Source organism: Ruditapes philippinarum, unplaced genomic scaffold (genome assembly GCF_026571515.1).
Source record: "Ruditapes philippinarum isolate M1 unplaced genomic scaffold, ASM2657151v2 ctg4983_1_1_1_1, whole genome shotgun sequence".
Lineage (NCBI taxonomy): Eukaryota > Metazoa > Mollusca > Bivalvia > Venerida > Veneridae > Ruditapes > Ruditapes philippinarum.
In genome coordinates, this window is record NW_026860383.1 from 211,394 (window position 1) to 217,393 (window position 6,000).

The following is a 6,000-nucleotide window of genomic DNA, read 5'->3' on the forward strand; positions in this document are numbered from 1 at the left end:
TCATCAAATGGAAAACATACTACTGTCATTGTTACATTTTGTCTTTAACTATATAAGACAAATTACCGTACTGGTGCTAAGTGATTCGAATAAAATTTACACATATTACTTTTCCACAGTGACTCATAACTGATGTTAAATTAGGTTGTGTTTACTTCATGTTTATTTCATAATTCATAATTTCATAATTTTCATAATTTCAAAATTCTGCACTTTCATATAACGATCACAAAAATATCAAAAGTTTTGCTGTCCAAGGCATTATGCAATCCAGACTGGTTAACAATACCCACTGTCATAAAGAAAGAAAGACAAAACACTTTTAAAATGGCATAAGTGTTCAGTCCTACATCACTCGTTTGTGTTTTTTAAAACAGTACGTCCTAACGTCAAAGACTATATGGTGGGTTACACTTGACAATATCCCTATAACAAAAGTTAAAAAGCTGAGTGTTGTCTCAGATGCACCATTTAGCGTTGAATAAGAGACGTCATTTGCACAACAAATACTTATTAAACAAAATGCCACCTACTCAGCTATTTTGCATAAATCAACAGGGTGTCAGTCTATACCTTTTTGTCAACATAATCATTTTCAATCTTATGCTGAAATTTATTATGTAACTGGAACATGCAATGCAAAATTAATCTAAGTTTCTAAGTTAAAAATAATTCTTGTACATCTACTTCCAACTCGTAAGGTAATACTACCCGTAATTATCAAGTGATTTGATCCTTTGAACTGAAAATTATCCATTACAAAAACTATTTTTTAAAAAGAACAAAAATTCATTCGATTGAAACGTAGAAAATAATGATTTTGTGAAGAAATGTTACAAAGTCTTAAGACCATATAAAAACATTAAGAAATCTTTAAATTGTCATATTTGTTTCATCAAACGTTTGTTGAAGTAAAATAGAATTAATATTTGACTGAAACTCTTAGATATTGAGCATTGCTTTTATACGAATGAGTTATTGATGTAAACAGTTCAGTTAAAATCATTAAAAGCAAACGTATACTTAATTGTTATTGTATGTAAAGAAGTTGTATGCCACTTTATATATAAATACATGTTGTAATTGAAGTACAGTAGTTCATTGAAACACCATATCCAGATCTGTAGCATCTTTGAAAATTTGTGAGCTTTGAGTTGTGTTTCATATGTTTCATTTTTTTGAAAACAAAACATTAAGTAATGCTGTTCTTAGAAAAGTAAAATACATAGGTTTATTCTTTTTTATGTTACAGAGAAAGGAACTCATTGTTGATGTTGTTTTTGAAAGTTTAAGCAGTTACATCTTTTTTAAACATTTTTGTGTGTTTTGTAAGTCAAATTATGTTCAACATGCTGTTTGTCTGCAAGCTACAGGTATTCAAAATTGAATTTGGAATGAATTAATGATATAATAAACGAAACCAAAAGTAAATCTGAATTCCATATATTTTATAGTGTACAGTCTTAATGTAAAAATAGCATATCATATGATAAAAGTTTTGCTATTTAATGTGGTAAACCGTAAATATCAATACAATGACGATGTTTCTAAATTTTGTTTTCGTTTTGTTTTAACTCATTGTGATACATTTACAAATCAGTAATATCTTATTTTTTTGTTCATTTGCAAGGCTCACTATTTCATGTAAATGGTCATAAAATAATGAAGCCCGAGTTCAATTTCAACCTTAAAATGCCTGTTCGTGGCTATTCACACTTCACCGCATTGTCTGGATTTTTATTATTGACTTTTAAGACTAAATTTACTGTTTTGATCCTGATCACATTCCATGCTATGTGGTGCCTAAATAAATGTGGATCCAGACTATTCGTTAAGGCATTCAATTTCTAGTTACTTTTACATTTAAAATAATTTCAGTATAAAACAGTTAAATAGTCATTATTTCACACTGTTGTAACTCCTAAATGTAATGATATTTTAGGGTCACATTGCTGTAACTGAATACAGCATTCTGGTTCTTGTATTTTTGTCAATAAAATATATTTTTCAGTGTTTTTTTTAATTTTTTTAATTTTGATTTTCAAAAAAACTATCTACAGGAACTTCTTCGTAATTAAAAGTGTAAAAGTTAAAATAATTCTGCACTCTATGATATATTTTATATTAAAATTGGTTGAGTAAGTGTGAAGATATAGCCTGTTAAAACTTTGAAGTCGATTTTCTCAAAATGGTAAAAATACGACTTACATCATTATGGAATTAGGGCGACGAAATGCAAAATGACAAAATAAGCCAGGACTTATTCCTTCTCATGTTATCGTATAAATACGGTTAACAGGCCGTAGTACGTACAAACTGACAAATTCGATCACAAATGTGTCCCAACAAAGAGCTATAGTCAAAGTTATTGTCTGATGGGCCTTGGACGGTGACTTTTTAATATGATCCTAAAGACAAGTTCAAAGTGAAGACCTTCAGCATTTTCAAAGATTAATGTTGCATGAAAAAGTAAGTTGTTAAGTTTAAAAAAATCAAAATAAATATAGTGTATTCTAATTGGTTAATTATCCCGTGCGCACGACTAAGTTATCTCGTTCCCACGACTTAGTAACTTGTGGCCACGACATAGTATTTCTGCATTTTTAAAATAGACAAGTTCAATTCTTGAAGCTTTTATTTATTTATTTTTCTTTTCTTTTTCTCAATATGAATAGCGTTGTGTCTTTTTTCTGTTAATATGAATAGCGGTGAATCATCCAGTTTATGGGTTATGTATTTTAAGGTAGTGCATTGTATTCATTGTTGTGTTTGGTGTGTGAGAAGCAAGTTAGGTTTTGTATATTAAAACATTAATCTGCAGTTTTGTACTAAAAGCAACTCACAAATGCTACATTCAATATTTATCATTTATTCAATCGTATAGCTTAATAATATTATACCTTAAGAGTGCACGGCTAAATTAACATGAATAATACGAACATTTTGAATAATAGGAAGGACTAAGTAAATGAACTTATATGAGCGCCTCGACAGTTGTATTCTGGAAGGTTCTGTGAAACAGTTAGCCCAACGCTTCAGAGTATTCTTAATGTATTCGGGTGCGTTGATATCCATTAAGTTGACTTTACCACACTGGGTTCGAATCCCGCTCGGTACTTAGTATTAATTTCTATGCGGGTTTTTATTTATAAAAATAATTGAGGTTCGAAATCAGCCGGAAAAATGCCTCACACATAAATAGTCTTTAAAGGTAAATAGGGACATTATGATGTCATCAATTAGCAACATGATGTTGTGAAAGCGGAATATAATCACACCATTTTAACGACAAAAGTAGAACCAAAAATCTTCTATTTTGTGTTTACTATGTTGAGTAGAACCTGTTTACTATGTTAAATAGAACCTCTTAACACATAACGGCCTTTCAGAAAAAGAAATAACAAACATAATTGAATGGGATAAGGCCGTGACTTTATTAAGCATTTGGTGCAAATAAATGTTAATGAAAACAAAATATGAAGTAATGTAATGAATAAAATGTGAAAGACAGCTCCCAGCGAAAATGCTTGGACAGCTACATAGCAACGCAATGGTGCTGAAACTATGATAATAAGCGCTAAATATGCTAAATTCTGTTACAATACGGTCTGGGAAATGGAATCGTATGGCATGGAAAATCCAGTAGAAAATAACATATTCAGAGCTAAAGAGAAAACGAGGCGAAGGTGAACCCTCAGAGATCTCCGTATATAATGAGATGATGTTGACGGATATCATTCAATGCACCGAAATGCATATAATAGCGTGTATTGAGGGCAATCATGTATTACATACGTTAATTATTTAAGCACACACCATTTCAAATTTCAAAAAAATTTATGAAAGTTTAGAAAGTCACCTACTAGGACGCCTATTAAAGCTCCTTTTTTAATGATAAAACATATAAATATGTTTGTTTTATATAAATAAATGGATAACCGAATATATGGAGAGCGACAATGCAGGGTTGGACGTAGCAACTAAGCTACTATGTTATAAATAACCATCCAAGAACATGACTGAGCTAAGCATCGTCGGATACCCACGGCCGAACCATTAACATTTATCAGCCGTGAGATTTTTTGCCGATATTCAGTCGATTAGAGGTGTGTCAAAGGCAGCTGTTTCATTGGCTGCCTCACGATTTCATGAGGCGATTAAAACCAATCCAAACGCTCGTTCTGCACGACGTTCGGTATTACAAACAATATTGCGACAACAATAGACGACGTGAAAAGTTCAACATCGAAAAATTAAACGATTTCAAGCAAGAAAGTATAGATTATGTACTTTTACAGCGTGATGTTTTCCTTTCTGATTGATATCTGCTTGCAGAAGAACTGATTTGGCGATAGTTTTTTCCCATTGATTTTAGCAAGACACGTGCAACAGTTTTTAACCATGGGCGCTGCCATTTTGTTTCTAATTGTTTTTTACCTTCGCTTTTGAAGAATATAGATTTGTTAAACGCGATGTCATTGGTAGATATTTTACGCACCTGTTGCTGTATATCGACGCAAATCGATTCATTTTACCCACGGCTGATTGCATGTTATGTGACATGTTTATCAATCGTGGGTATCCGACGATGGAGCTAAGCGGCAGCCAAAGATTCGAACAGAAGGGCTAACATGTCTGTTTCAACATACCCATTTTGTTAGAGGTTTGTAGAAAAGCCATCTATTTTTTTAATATGTACGGACCTACACGTACATACTACTTTTGCAGCTATCGACAGACAACTAATAGCCGTTTGGCCGAAAAGCTGAATTTTTACCCTGTTCATATAAGACACAGTCAATTCAAGGACATGGTGAACGGCCGACCTTTAGGTCTAGGCCCCCACTAACGGTTAAAGGGCGTCCGCCCAATAACACCAATGATAAAAGATGGCCAACCGAACGCGAGGTTGCAGATACGGGAGGCCAACCTAGAAGAAAAAATACATAATTAAATGGTCTCCTTATTGTGGTACTCTTTAGTTGAGCGAGCAGCTTGGCATGGCATGGCATGGTTTAACAGTGGAATGGAGTCCGGCTCACAGCTGAAATATAAAAGTCTTGACAGCAGTAACGCGTACAACAAAATTTGTATATAAATATCAGAAATTAAGGGTAGGGTGGATGGGGTTTTAATGAACGATGTTACCACGTTGGAATTTAAGCTAGAAGTGACTTACTAAAGCTGTAGGATTCTATGCACGGAAATCACGTGACAGACATAACGGTGTAAACTTCTAAACCTGTTTTATACACGCTTAGACGAGTGTTGATACGGTCATGCATTAATAACCGCTAAATTAAAACGCTTTATCTATTAAAAAAATAAACCTACTTATATCCTGTTGGGAAGCTATTAAGGTATTATACAGAAGGTCGTTTATTGTACTCAGGTGTCAGCCTATGTCTGGTAAAATGCACAAAATGGCACTATTCTCCACTAGTTAAACTGAAAGAAACCTACGGCCCTTTGTCTAAAATCATACGAACTAACTTTACTAGGCGATATTCACAAAAATATAGAAATATTAAGGTACCGATGTTGCCGATTGTAAGACAAGATTAGGAGCGACATAAGCTTGCTTGGAAGCTTTCTCACATGTAGAAACCTGCAACGCTTCTGCCGCTCGAACCTGCATCGCTGAGAGGAAAGCTGTTTGAAATCAACGATCTTTACCACTCGGCCACGGACGTCCCCACTCTCTTAAGAAATTACAAAAAGAAATATCAGGTATGATACTGGAGGATATTATATCCTTTAAAAGCTAGATTAATGATTCGCGGGCAATTATATCAACTTTAGGAGCTAAATATCGCGCTGGCACTTTGACGCATTGCAAAGCACATGTTTTTAAAACAATGTTTTAAAGTAATATATAATTGTTATAACTGCCATATCCATACAATAAGGTTGCACACAATACACGACGTACTAATTAGGAACATTAATGAATAACTTAGTCTTTATATTTAAACCTTATTAAAAACACAAAAGGAGGGT